Source organism: Monopterus albus, unplaced genomic scaffold (genome assembly GCF_001952655.1).
Source record: "Monopterus albus unplaced genomic scaffold, M_albus_1.0 scaffold51.1, whole genome shotgun sequence".
In the NCBI taxonomy this organism is placed as follows: Eukaryota; Metazoa; Chordata; class Actinopteri; order Synbranchiformes; family Synbranchidae; genus Monopterus; species Monopterus albus.
This window is the reverse complement of record NW_018127931.1, coordinates 4,844,068-4,856,957: the sequence shown is the minus strand read 5'-3', so window position 1 is coordinate 4,856,957 and position 12,890 is coordinate 4,844,068. Positions and strand designations below refer to the sequence as shown.

The window sequence follows — 12,890 nt, the reverse complement described above, 5'->3', positions numbered from 1 at the left end:
GCCAAAAAGTTCTATCTTGGTCTCATCAGACCAGAGAATCTTATTTCTCACCATCTTGGAGTCCTTCAGGTGTTTTTTAGCAAACTCCATGCGGGCTTTCATGTGTCTTGCACTGAGGAGAGGCTTCCGTCGGGGCACTCTGCCCTAAAGCCCCGACTGGTGGAGGGCTGCCGTGATGGTTGACTTTCTACAACTTTCTCCCATCTCCCGACTGCATCTCTGGAGCTCAGCCACAGTCATCTTTGGGTTCTTCTGTACCTCTCTCACCAAGGCTCTTCTCCCCTGATAGCTCAGTTTGGCCGGACGGCCAGCTCTAGGAAGGGTTCTGGTCATCCCAAATGTCTTCCATTTAAGGATTATGGAGGCCACTGTGCTCTTAGGAACCTTAAGTGCAGCAGAAATTTTTTTTGTAACCTTGGCCAGATCTGTGCCTTGCCACAATTCTGTCTCTGAGCTCTTCAGGCAGTTCCTTTGACCTCATGATTCTCATTTGCTCTGACATGCACTGTGAGCTGTAGGGTCTTATATAGACAGGTGTGTGGCTTTCCTAATCACATCCAATCAGTATAATCAAACACAGCTGGACTCAAATAAAGGTGTAGAATCATCTCAGGGATGATCAGAAGAAATGGACAGCACCTAAGTTAAATATATGAGTGTCACAGCAAAGGGTCACTCCCCTGTATCTCCCCTGTGTGATATTTTCACCCGCTTTCTTTTTTACTGTATAAATGCTGTAATGCTAACAGGTCACTCACTGACCGTCACTTCTTCTGTCGCAGTAATTTCCCCACTCTCCCTTGTCCTTTGCTGATAAAGTCCCATTGACTCTCTTTTTTCTGAAGTGACTATGCTGCTACTGTAAAGCCCCACTGACTTGTCCATTAACCTCACTCCTCTCTTTATTTCTATCATCACTGTTTTTTTTAACTTCCTGCTTGTTTTCTTTCCCCTCTTCTTTCACCATCTCAAGATCATCCATTCCCCTTTATCACAACTGTGTAGTGTTGATCACTCTCTAAGCCTCCACACTATGTGTATTGTTCTGACTTCCTCTGTGCTAATCAGTGTTGCTGGTGTGACTCGTCAACACTGTGCGCACACTTTATAGCCACAGACAGTGCAGTTATTGACACAAATAAGCGTGAAGGCATGTGAGGTTGTGTGAATATACACTCACTGAAACAAGCACAACACATTCACACATGCCTCTTTTCTGTCACTTTGACCATGAAGATACTGTAGAAGCATTTTTAAAATGGCATTATTAGCATAATTGAGAATAGCATTACCAAAGTGTTGAAAAACATTTAGGTCCATCCATCCATTTAGGTATGTATCAATATTTAAATATTAACAATAAATCAAAATACTGTGTGTTATGAAAGAACCAATAGAGTTATCACCAACTCTCTCTACACATCGATTTAGCATCTTTCAGCTATAAAATTCCCCAGTCACCCCACTTCGGGGTGTTCTTATTAACTTTCTCGGGGGGAGGTGACAGTGGTGCGATGGGTAGAGCAGTCGTCTCACAACCAGAAGGTTGAAGATTTGAATCTCGGTGCCTGCAGTCCACATGTCAACGTGTCCTTGGGCAAAACACTGAACCCCCCTGTTGCCCCCGATGGTTAGAGCCATCGGTTGAGTTGGTGCCGCAGATGGCTGCCATTGTTCTGTACCGGAAACAAATTCCTTGTGTGTAACATACTTGGCCAATAAAGGTGATTATCCTTATCCTCCAAGCTCGGGTCCTCTACCAGAGGCCTGGGAGCTTGAGGGTCCTGCGCAGTATCTTAGCTGTTCCTAGGACTGCACTCTACTGGACAGAGATCTCAGATGTTTTTATGCATATGTGCAGAAAACACTTTTTGACTTGAAGCTCATCCATCAACATTTACCTTCTATGTTTATGGCTCTTTTGGGAATGGCAGAATGGATTCATCATTGGTGGAATGTGGATTTGAATTTTGAAATAATTTCCATCATTTAAATTGGGTGACTAGGCTGAACACTTCCTGGTCAAAGAACATATTCCAATCTCTGGAACGAATCCAGAGTCATGAGCCAAACCACCACAACACACACTTACAGTATGCTCACAATCACACACTTGCTCTCCTCATGCATGCCGCAATAAGTTTTATGGCTGAGTGATTTATGCATTTAAAATGTGGCCATATTGTCCTTTAACCATCTACAATGAGATAACAGAAAGCTGCCTGACAGCTGGAGATGGTGAAATTCAGGCCCACTCTGTGCCACTGTAGAAAGGTCATTCCCCTCATTCACTCTCAGTCAATGGAAATGACTTTACTTTGAGGGCAAGGGGAATAAACAATTTTTGTTTGTATGTGATAGAAATGTAAATGAAGGGGAAAGGATGGAAATGCAGTAAGCCATCAAAATTACTCCCTAATTTGTTTTTGGCTCATTACTGTAGATCCACCCAGACACACACAGGCCCATCTAGGCTACATTATAGAAGTACGTATGTGGTGTAACCAGTGAACCACAATATAGGCTATAATCACTTTTAGACATGTTGTGGGAGAAATAACATACAATATGTGATGTCTTTTTTCTATAGGATAATAGTTTCTATAATAATGAATTCCATGTTGATCCAAAAGCATCCAGTTGAGACTAATTCGTTTATTGCCTCCTTTGTCACTAAAGCTACAGCTGCCCCCATCTGGGACATGAAGAGAAACAGGGGCATGTACAGTAGTTTTTTAATGTAATTTCCTTAATTTTCTCTAATTGATGTATTTCTAAAATATTACTTTTATCTCCTAGGTGCACTTTATTTTAACAAATAAAAAACTGAATAATTGGGCGTGCAAAATTATTCAGCCCCTTTACTTTCAGTGCAGCAAACTCTCTCCAGAAGTTCAGTGAGGATCTCTGAATGATCCAATGTTGACCTAAATGACTAATGATGATAAATAGAATCCACCTGTGTGTAATCAAGTCTCCGTATAAATGCACCTGCACTGTGATAGTCTCAGAGGTCTGTTTAAAGCGCAGAGAGCATCATGAAGAACAAGGAACACACCAGGCAGGTCCGAGATACTGTTGTGGAGAAGTTTAAAGCCGGATTTGGATACAAAAAGATTTCCCAAGCTTTAAACATCCCAAGGAGCACTGTGCAAGCGATAATATTGAAATGGAAGGAGTATCAGACCACTGCAAATCTACCAAGACCTGGCCGTCCCTCTAAACTTTCAGCTCATACAAGGAGAAGACTGATCAGAGATGCAGCCAAGAGGCCCATGATCACTCTGGATGAACTGCAGAGATCTACAGCTGAGGTGGGAGACTCTGTCCATAGGACAACAATCAGTCGTATACTGCACAAATCTGGCCTTTATGGAAGAGTGGCAAGAAGAAAGCCATTTCTTAAAGATATCCATAAAAAGTGTCGTTTAAAGTTTGCCACAAGCCACCTGGGAGACGCACCAAACATGTGGAAGAAGGTGCTCTGGTCAGATGAAACCAAAATCGAACTTTTTGGCAACAATGCAAAATGTTATGTTTGGCGTAAAAGCAACACAGCTCATCACCCTGAACACACCATCCCCACTGTCAAACATGGTGGTGGCAGCATCCTGGTTTGGGCCTGCTTTTCTTCAGCAGGGACAGGGAAGATGGTTAAAATTGATGGGAAGATGGATGGAGCCAAATACAGGACCATTCTGGAAGGAAACCTGATGGTGTCTGCAAAAGACCTGAGACTGGGATGGAGATTTGTCTTCCAACAAGACAATGATCCAAAACATAAAGCAAAATCTACATTGGAATGGTTCACAAATAAACATATCCAGGTGTTAGAATGGCCAAGTCAAAGTCCAGACCTGAATCCAATCGAGAATCTGTGGGAAGAACTGAAAACTGCTGTTCACAAACGCTCTCTATCCAACCTCACTGAGCTCGAGCTGTTTTGCAAGGCGGAATGGGCAAAAATTTCAGTCTCTTGATGTGCAAAACTGATAGAGACATACCCCAAGTGACTTACAGCTGTAATCGCAGCAAAAGGTGGCGCTACAAAGTATTAACTTAAGGGGGCTGAATAATTTTGCACGGCCAATTTTTCAGTTTTTTATTTGTTAGAAAAGTTTGAAATATCCAATAAATTTCGTTCCACTTCATGATTGTGTCCCACTTGTTGTTGATTCTTCACAAAAAATTACAGTTTTATATCTTTATGTTTGAAGCCTGAAATGTGGCAAAAGGTCGCAAAGTTCAAGGGGGCCGAATACTTTCGCAAGGCACTGTATATTTGCAATAATAATATTTTGTGTCAAATTATTTTCCTCCTGATGACTGGAGTTACATATACTGATCTATGAAGAATTTATTTATTCTGGTTTAAAGGACTGTAGTACCCTATGATTGTCTGAAAGTTGTAAAGGAAAAGTGGGGACTGTCTTTCCTTTTTACATTATGGAAAACTGGCATTTAAAGGAAAATCAAAGACTGAATTGAATCTAAGCAATTATTGTCAGAATCCAACAAGAGGCTTTGCTTATAAAGACTGAAGATTGACACATGAAGATAAACTGAAAATGATACTTTTGCCACAGTTCTTGTATCTTTGTACCTTTGTCTTTTCCTAGTTTTTACTGATCGGCTGCTGTGCCCTGCTAAAACTCCCATGTCTTAGAGGAAAAGGAAGTGAGAAAGGAAGAAAGGCAGTAGCGATGAACAAAACCCACACAGTCTAGGCGGCAGAAGGACAGTAACTTTAAAAAAGCAGCTTACAGCAGCACTACTTTGACATGCGGACTTCACTGTTGGTCCCTCTGGATGGCCCCTGAATTTATACCTCTTAGTGGCCGCTCTTACTTTTCTTACTTTTCAGCAGGCCACAGAGAGCTGCTAACATAGACCCGAGAGAGTTTTGATTTTCCATGTAGCTTTCACTTTAGGACCACAGCGCTGCAGCACTGTCAGTTATTTCATGTGTGCTGAGTTTGTGCCCAACTTATGGCATAAATTTTCAGGTTGTGTGTGTGTGAATTTCTGCTGTAGCTCCCAGCTGTCACATCGAGAGGTTCAGGTGGCACAGATTTGATTTATTTATCAATTTTTAACTTTTTATGATTAGTTTTAATACAAAAAAATAATACATGGCACATCTTTTTCTATCATTGCCACATTAATTGCTTAAAAAAAACCTTAAACATTGGAACTCATAATAAAAATTGTTTATAGCCTTCATTTGACTTCCTTCTATTTAAACTTTGCATTTGTTTTTTCACTTTTTTTATTAGTTTTATTTTGTCTTTTTATGCATTATAAAATTTAGCAAAACGTCCATCCACACAATCTAACTGATTTAAGATACACTTCAACTAGCACTTGAATCAATTAACTGATAAGTCGGACAGAAAAGCAATTAATGACAATTTTGACAATTGTCATTAAGAGCTGCAAAGCTTAGTCAAATACTTGAGAATCCGTGAATAATCACCAGCTATTCTGATGATGAACTGATTAATCTGATGCATTCACCTTAGGCAGTTTCTACTGTTTAGTAAAGATGTAAGGCCAATTAAGAATGATTGATACTGAAAATAACTTTTGAGTGCAACCCTCTGTGAGCAATTTAAATGAAACAGTCCGGCAATAAACGTTCCTTCATGAAATCATAATGTTCAGTTTTTATTCAAACTGCTGTTGACCTGCACTGCATTATGGGTGAAGCATTAAAAATTTATTTTGGGACTATTGTATTAGACTGCATTAGTTTTAGCTAGGAGTGCCTAATAAACTGGCAAATAAGGTAGCTTTATCTATATAGGTGCATAGAAACCAGAAAGCTGATTAGAGTTGATTCATGCCTTATACTTTGTTGTTTAATCTTATACATGTTCATAGGACTGATGGAGGACAAGAAGAAAGGAACTGATTTATTTTCTTATTTACAGTATGACTGCAGATGTTGCCAGACTCAACCAGCTGAAGTATGTAAATTAGTGGAAATGTAATCCTGTAAACTGGGTGATATGCAGAATTGTTCTATGAGACAAATAAGAGAAATAATCAGAGAGAAACCAAAATGACTGCTATGGAATAAAGAGGTTATGCTAGGACAGCAGAAAATTCCTAGACCTTGCAGACATATAGTACTCTGTGACCTTTACATATCCTGGTACATTTCACCACAACCATTTGTCCATACGTCACCTTTAAGAGCTGATTATTGCCATAAGGAGTCGGTGTACTAAAGACCCACGTTTGCAAATATTCAGAAGCCTACTGCCTGCTGTTTCAGGCCGATGGCATCCTTTCTTTTCATTGGCATGCTCACCGTCCCCCACTCTTACTTGGGCTATCAGGCCCATTTTACAGTGGCTGTGCATAGTGGCTCCAGTGGCTATTAGCCATGAGGAGAGAGATGGTTTCCCCACTATCTTCACATTGAGCGCTCAGGCAAACCTGGATTCTTTCTGACTTCACAATCAAGTGGACATACAAAGACTATGTCTTGGAATAGGAAGAAAAAACAGTATTAAAAACCATCAGAAAAGGAAATACAAATTTAAATGTATATTTGATTACAGCTGGTTTGCCAGTTTTAATCCTAGTCATTCACAATTTATTCCACAAAGTTTTACCTAATGACAAACAGCATTTTTGTATTCATTCAACACCCTGTGCTGTGGCGATGCTTGGGGAGGTTGGACCCAATGACGCAGACACTAGACTCAGTGGGAAGTGAAACCAGAAAGGAGTTTATTGTACTTAAAGAATAAGTAAACTGGGTGGAGGAGAAAAGGCACTGAGGTCAAGAAGGTTCTGGACGGGCACCAGGAGGACCAAAGGGTCATGGCGTACAGGTGAGTGAGGCAGGAGTGGCAGGCACCAGGAGGACCAGAAGAACCTCATGCCCAGGTGAGTGAGGCAGGCTGGCAAGCACTGGGAGGATGGGAGGACCAGAGGACCATCACACACAGGTGAGTGAGGCAAGCTGGCAAGCACCAGGAGAGTCTTGTCAGCGCAGCAGGTGAGTGCAGAAAGCAATGTCATTGACCGACAGGAGAATACACAGGAGACGTTGCAGCAGACAGTACCTTGTTGCGTAGCAGGTGAGTGACAGAAGAACGAGGCAAGTTGCTTGTTGAAATTGCAGGTGAGTGGTAAAGCAGCAAGGCGAGTTGCCGGGAAAGCACAGGTGACACACCGCTGACAGGCGGGAGAACACACAGAAGCGGCCCGGGAAGAGAGTTTTAGCAGCAGAAATTTGGGGTCTCAGGTTCAGGTTCTGTAGAGGATAGCTGGGTGTATCTGGAAAAGTATCCACAATAATGTGGCAGCAGGACTGGGTATGAAATGGCGTGAGACTTGAGGGAAGGAAGGAGTATAAGTATGTATAGGCAAGCAAGGAATAACGAGGGACAGGTGAATACAATGATCGGTGATTATAAACCGAGTGAAGCTGGAGCAGGTGAGGTGAAGTGGAAATGAAAGCCCAAAATAAAAGCACAGGATCGGCGGAACAAAAGCAAACCATAACACCCTCTGTTCTGAAATTGTGACTGACAGCTCCTGACTCTGCCAGATATTCCCTCACACCTTGCCACCTCACAGTTCTGCCTCTGGTTTCTCCATCATGCCTGAGTTGTGTATTCTAATTGCAGGGAGTTTATTTACTGTATTTGTTTTCTGTCCCTGTGCAGAAACCACAGAAAGGCTAATGCCCCAATCTCTGCACTACATAATGTGGAAGGCAGTTTGGGAAATTAACATTCCTGGCCATCAATATCAAGCCAGTAAAGTATGCCTTTCTTTTCTTTCTTTTTTCTTCTCTTGTCGTGTTTGTGGTAATTTCACAGTCCAGCAGTTGTGGGAGAGTTCTCCAGTTAGGAGAGAGGGATGCTGCAGCTTCTCCTTACTTTCTTTAGTGTGGTGTTGCAGCATTGCTTGGTCCTTTTTTAATCAGTCATATGGATTACTGAATGAAGAACTCATTAAATTGTTTATATCTGACAAGAATAAAGAGACAGACAAGTCCTCCTGTTTGGCTCCACCCAGTGAAGCTAAGCTCAACCAATGAGATGATGTTTGCTACTACAGCAGCTCTGCCTCTGAGTAATATTGTAGTGATCAAACTCCTATCTGGTCTTTCTGCTGGAGACAAATTAAATCTGACAAATGTCTTCTGATGAATGTTTATCCTGGTTCTCAGTGTGAGTAATACAACAAATGTTTCTTTATGAATTATGGGAGGATGTGTCTCTCTTTCCACCACTGCTTGGATTCAGCTCCAGTTTTCCTTTCTGTGGCAGTGCACAGAGTCATTACAAAGCCATTAGAGGTTATGAACTGCTAAGTACCCCACACAAGACTCAAAAAAGCCCTTAGACTATCACAAACACAGACATGAATATATATGAAGCGCCACAAAGAGAAAATGTCTCCTCAGAAATCCTCTCTCACAAATGTTCAATCTTTACAAGAACAGCCACTCAAGCCCCACCATGACTTAGCTCCACAAATGTTTAATTTCATAAAAGACCATATCAAGCATTTTATTTCACTCCAGAAAACTCAATAATCTATAGAGTAACTCATCACTAACTCTTGTTACCATCATTTAGCTTGAGCTTTGCATTATCCTCTTACAGCCTGGTGGATTCAATAGCTGCATTTCCATTGTTTGAATTTGGAATTGTTTGAAGTATTATGCCACATGTAGGATAATGACAAAAGTAATGTTTAGTATGTTTCCCGCTCAAGCCTAACTAAAGCAAAAAAAACAGCTGAAAACTAAAGAAGGCTTTTCCAGTTCAGTTTTTCTTGTCCAGTGATTCACAAGTGGTTCTGTATATTACAGGGTTTACCCTACCATAGAAGGGCTTAAGCACAGCACCTAAGTGTTTTGCTGATCACTTAAGCAGAATGAATGTAAAATCATCAGTGAAGTATATGCGCTGAAAAATAATGGAGGTGATTTGATCTCAACATGAAACATAAGCTGGCAACAGGAATGACCTGTGAATCAACAATCAGTGTTTGAACAAATGTTTGTGATTGGCTCATCATTAAAGTGGTAATGGCATGCTTGTTTATAGGCATTTAATGTTTACCATTTAATGGTCTTGGGTACCTCTATATTAGGTTTGCACCCATCATAACTCAAAATATTCTATAATTTGTTCAGAACAATAAAACCAGAGGGCCTCTTCCTAAAAAACGAGAGTATAGTTTGTGAATGCACACACCTCCTGCTGCCAAAGCTTTGTTGAAAGTGAACAGCACAACAAACCACAAGGGCATTAATTAATTTGAATTTCTCCTCCATAGATAGGTAAACAATGGTATATGTACCAATGAAAAGAGATTTGTAACATTCTAAACAAAGCAGGCAATTGAGAAACTCCATATTTTAACTGGCATAATGCAGACATAGTAACTTCACCAGCCTTACAATAATTCTCTCTAATGTTACAGAAACAAGGCATTAACAGACATGTAACGTGTTTTTTAAAACGTACCTTTAAGTTCCACCAAGTAATGGAAACATAACTCTCCTTCAAGTAGCTCCAACGTTGGTAAATCCAGCCAGTGATCACTACATCTTCACCCACACGACCACATACATTCCCAAAGTAGTGAAATTAATTCCAACAGGTAGAGTAGCACCCACAATAACATCATGGATCGTGAATCCACTCCTTAAACCAGCATCACATCACATACGGCACTGGTCCCAAGCACTCAAAGCAAACAGGTACTGTGCTCCGGGGTATTCACCATCCCAGGGTGCTAAAAACAACTAACATGGCGCCCGTCGAGGCCAACGTGTTTGCTTGTTCTGCTGTTAAATGCCAGCTTATATTTGTTTTTTTTGTGTGTTTTTCACATTTTGTGCAGTGCACATATGTCATGCACTGCTAACATACAACAAATAGGCATTGCTGGACATTGCTAATCACAGTCCTCTGGAATTCGCTGGTTTTATTCCACTGGAGCTACAGCTAATTGTCCGCTCCCATGGCAACCACCATCACCCACAGGAAGGCCCCAAAGCACTGACCTCGAGTGAGCAGGCTGACCCCAGGACAGCAATCCAGAGATGGAAACACAAGTGGGGCAATAGGGCTCCATGCTAAGTTAAAAGCTTGTGCTAGCTGACCACCGCTACCCAGCCTCTTGCTAGCAAACGTGTGGTCTCTGGAAAACAAACTGGATGAGGTAAGAGCCAGAATTACAACACAGCAGGAAATAAGAGAGTGCTGCACTCTTGTTTTCAGAAACCTGGCTATCAGACAGTGTCCCAGAATCCGCCGTTCAGCTAAAGACTCACTCTGAAAAGACCGGACTGCCAGTAAGGCCAAAGGGGGGAGGTGTGTGTGTGTGTTTATCAACAACTCGTGGTGTGGAGATGTACAGACTGTTTATAAGCACTGTTCACCAGTTGTGGAGTTTTTATTGCTGTAATGCCGTCCCTATTATCTACCAAGAGAATTTAGCTGTGTGGAATATACATAGCTCCAATAGCTAATTCCACGACGGCTCTTGGCAAACTCCATGATGTCATCAACGCTCTAGAGACAGCTCACCCCGATGCTGTATTTATTGCTGCAGGCGACTTTAATCAGTGCAATCTACGGACTGTATTCCCCAAATATTACCAACATGTGGACATTCCCACCCAGGACAAGAACACACTGGATCATGTTTACAATAACATACGTGGTGCATACAGGGTTGCACCTCGCCCCCACTTTGAATGCAGCACATCACAGACTACAGGACCACCACCAGCATCATCAGCTCCACAGACAGCTTGCTGGATGACCTCAACACCTTCTACACCCGCTTTGAGACCTCCAACCACAGCACAGAGAGGAGGCACACACACACACACACTGAGACCACCCAACCCCCCTCCCCTCCATTAACTGTGATCAGGCCAGGTATGCACAGTCCTGAGGAAGATCGACCCCCACAAGGCAGCAGGACCAAACAACATCCCTAGGCAGGCTCTGAAAGCATGTGGCACTGAGCTGGCTGATGTTCCCACCTCCATCTTCAACTTTTCCCTCAGCCTTAAGACCACAACCATTGTGGTCTGAATGACTACAGGCTGGTGGCACTCTCTCGAAAGCATGTGGCACTGAGCTGGCTGATGTTCCCACCTCCATCTTCAACTTTTCCCTCAGCCTTAAGACCACAACCATTGTGGTTCTCTGTTTCCTAACTACCAGATTACCTATTTAACTACTACTCTGTTCAGAATAATTGTAATATTAAATGATTACTTAAATTGGGATGATTTGTCTGAATTAATTTTGTCGGTATCACATTCTAGCCACGACACTCCCACAAACTCACCCACAAACTGTCCACACTGGGTCTGCACCCCACCCTCTGTGACTGGATCCTAAACTTTCTGACTGGCAGGCCCCAGACTGTCAGGATTGGCAACAGGACTTCAGCCAGCATCACTACAAACACTGGCACCCCACAGGGATGTGTCCTTAGTGCCATCCTCTACACCCTGTTCACCCATGACTGTGTTGCCTCCTACAAGGATAACATCATCCTTAAGTTCGCAAATGACAATGCAGTGATAGGATGCATCACTGGCGGGGATGAACAGGAGGGAGGTGGCCGGTCTGGTGTCATGGTGCAAGGACAATAATCTCAATAATCTCACCTCAACATGGACAAGATGAAGGAGATAATAGTGGACATGAGAAAGGAGAGGAGATCTCATTGGCCACTGTTCATCTGGGGGCTCGAGGTGGAGAGGGTGAGCAGCTTCAAATACCTGGGCGTCCACATCAGTGAGGACCTCCCTTGGACACATAACATCACACAGCTGGTCAAGAAGGCCCAATGGCAGCTGTACTTCCTGAGGAGGCTGAGGAGGTTTGGCATGTCACCTAGGATCCTTTGCAACTTCTACAGCTGCATCGTCAAGTCGGACCGCAAGCGCCTGCAGAGAGTGGTAAAGACTGCGGAGAAGATCACTAGGACTCCACTTACCTTTCTACAGAGCATTTACCATCGCAGGGTGTGTAGGAAAGCTGCCTCCATCCTCAAAGATCCCGCCCACACCCAGCATGGACTGTTCACTTCTTTGCCCTCTGGCCGGAGGTTCAGAAGTGTGAAATGCAGGACCACTAGACTGAAAAACTCTTTCTTTCCCTCTGCCATCAGACTCCTAAACAGCTGAGGAGTTTATTACCAGGAAATACATCATTTAATTCCACCTGTACTGTTTACATTCTCAGTTTGCACATGCATAATTGCACATTCACTGTTGCACTATGTAGCATGTAGCTTTTCCCATTTATGGGTCGCCACAGCAAATCGTCACATTGACGACTTGCATGTTGACATTTGACACATGTTTTACACCGGATGTCCTTCCTGACGCAACCCTGACTCGAACCCAGGCCACAGCAGCAAGAGCACTGTGCCTTAACCACCAGCCTACCAGGGATGCTTGCACTATGTAGCATACATTCTCTTATCTCTTCATTTACTGCTTTAAAGTGCCTTAGATTTTGTGTTACTTATTTATTTACTTTATACTGTATTTCACTTGTACTGTGTAGCATTCATGTGGACGACAAAGTAAGAATTTCATTGTACAGAGAAATGCGTTTCCATACTGTTGAAGGGTTACCCAGTTCTTGCTACCATGCTAACTCTAAGAGACAAGGCAGTCCAAGTAACTTCAAAACAGTGCTGATTTATTCAAAGGATCACAGGTAAAATTAACATTTCACGCTCAGGTATCTTGCACCTCCAAACTGCACGCAGGCAGATGTAAGATGAAAGACCCTGAACCCACCAGGCCTATACATTATATCCCCTCGGTTGGGCTAGCCCCATACTACACAGAAACGTCAACCGAGACGTCTCTG

General features: G+C 42.6%; 1 protein-coding gene across 2 annotated transcripts in view; it reads left to right on the top strand.

Annotated features, from left to right (window-relative positions):
* The window catches only part of nav3 (neuron navigator 3), a 495,508-nt gene that overhangs the window by 238,941 nt on the left and 243,677 nt on the right, over nucleotides 1-12,890 (top strand). The window lies entirely within an intron of this gene.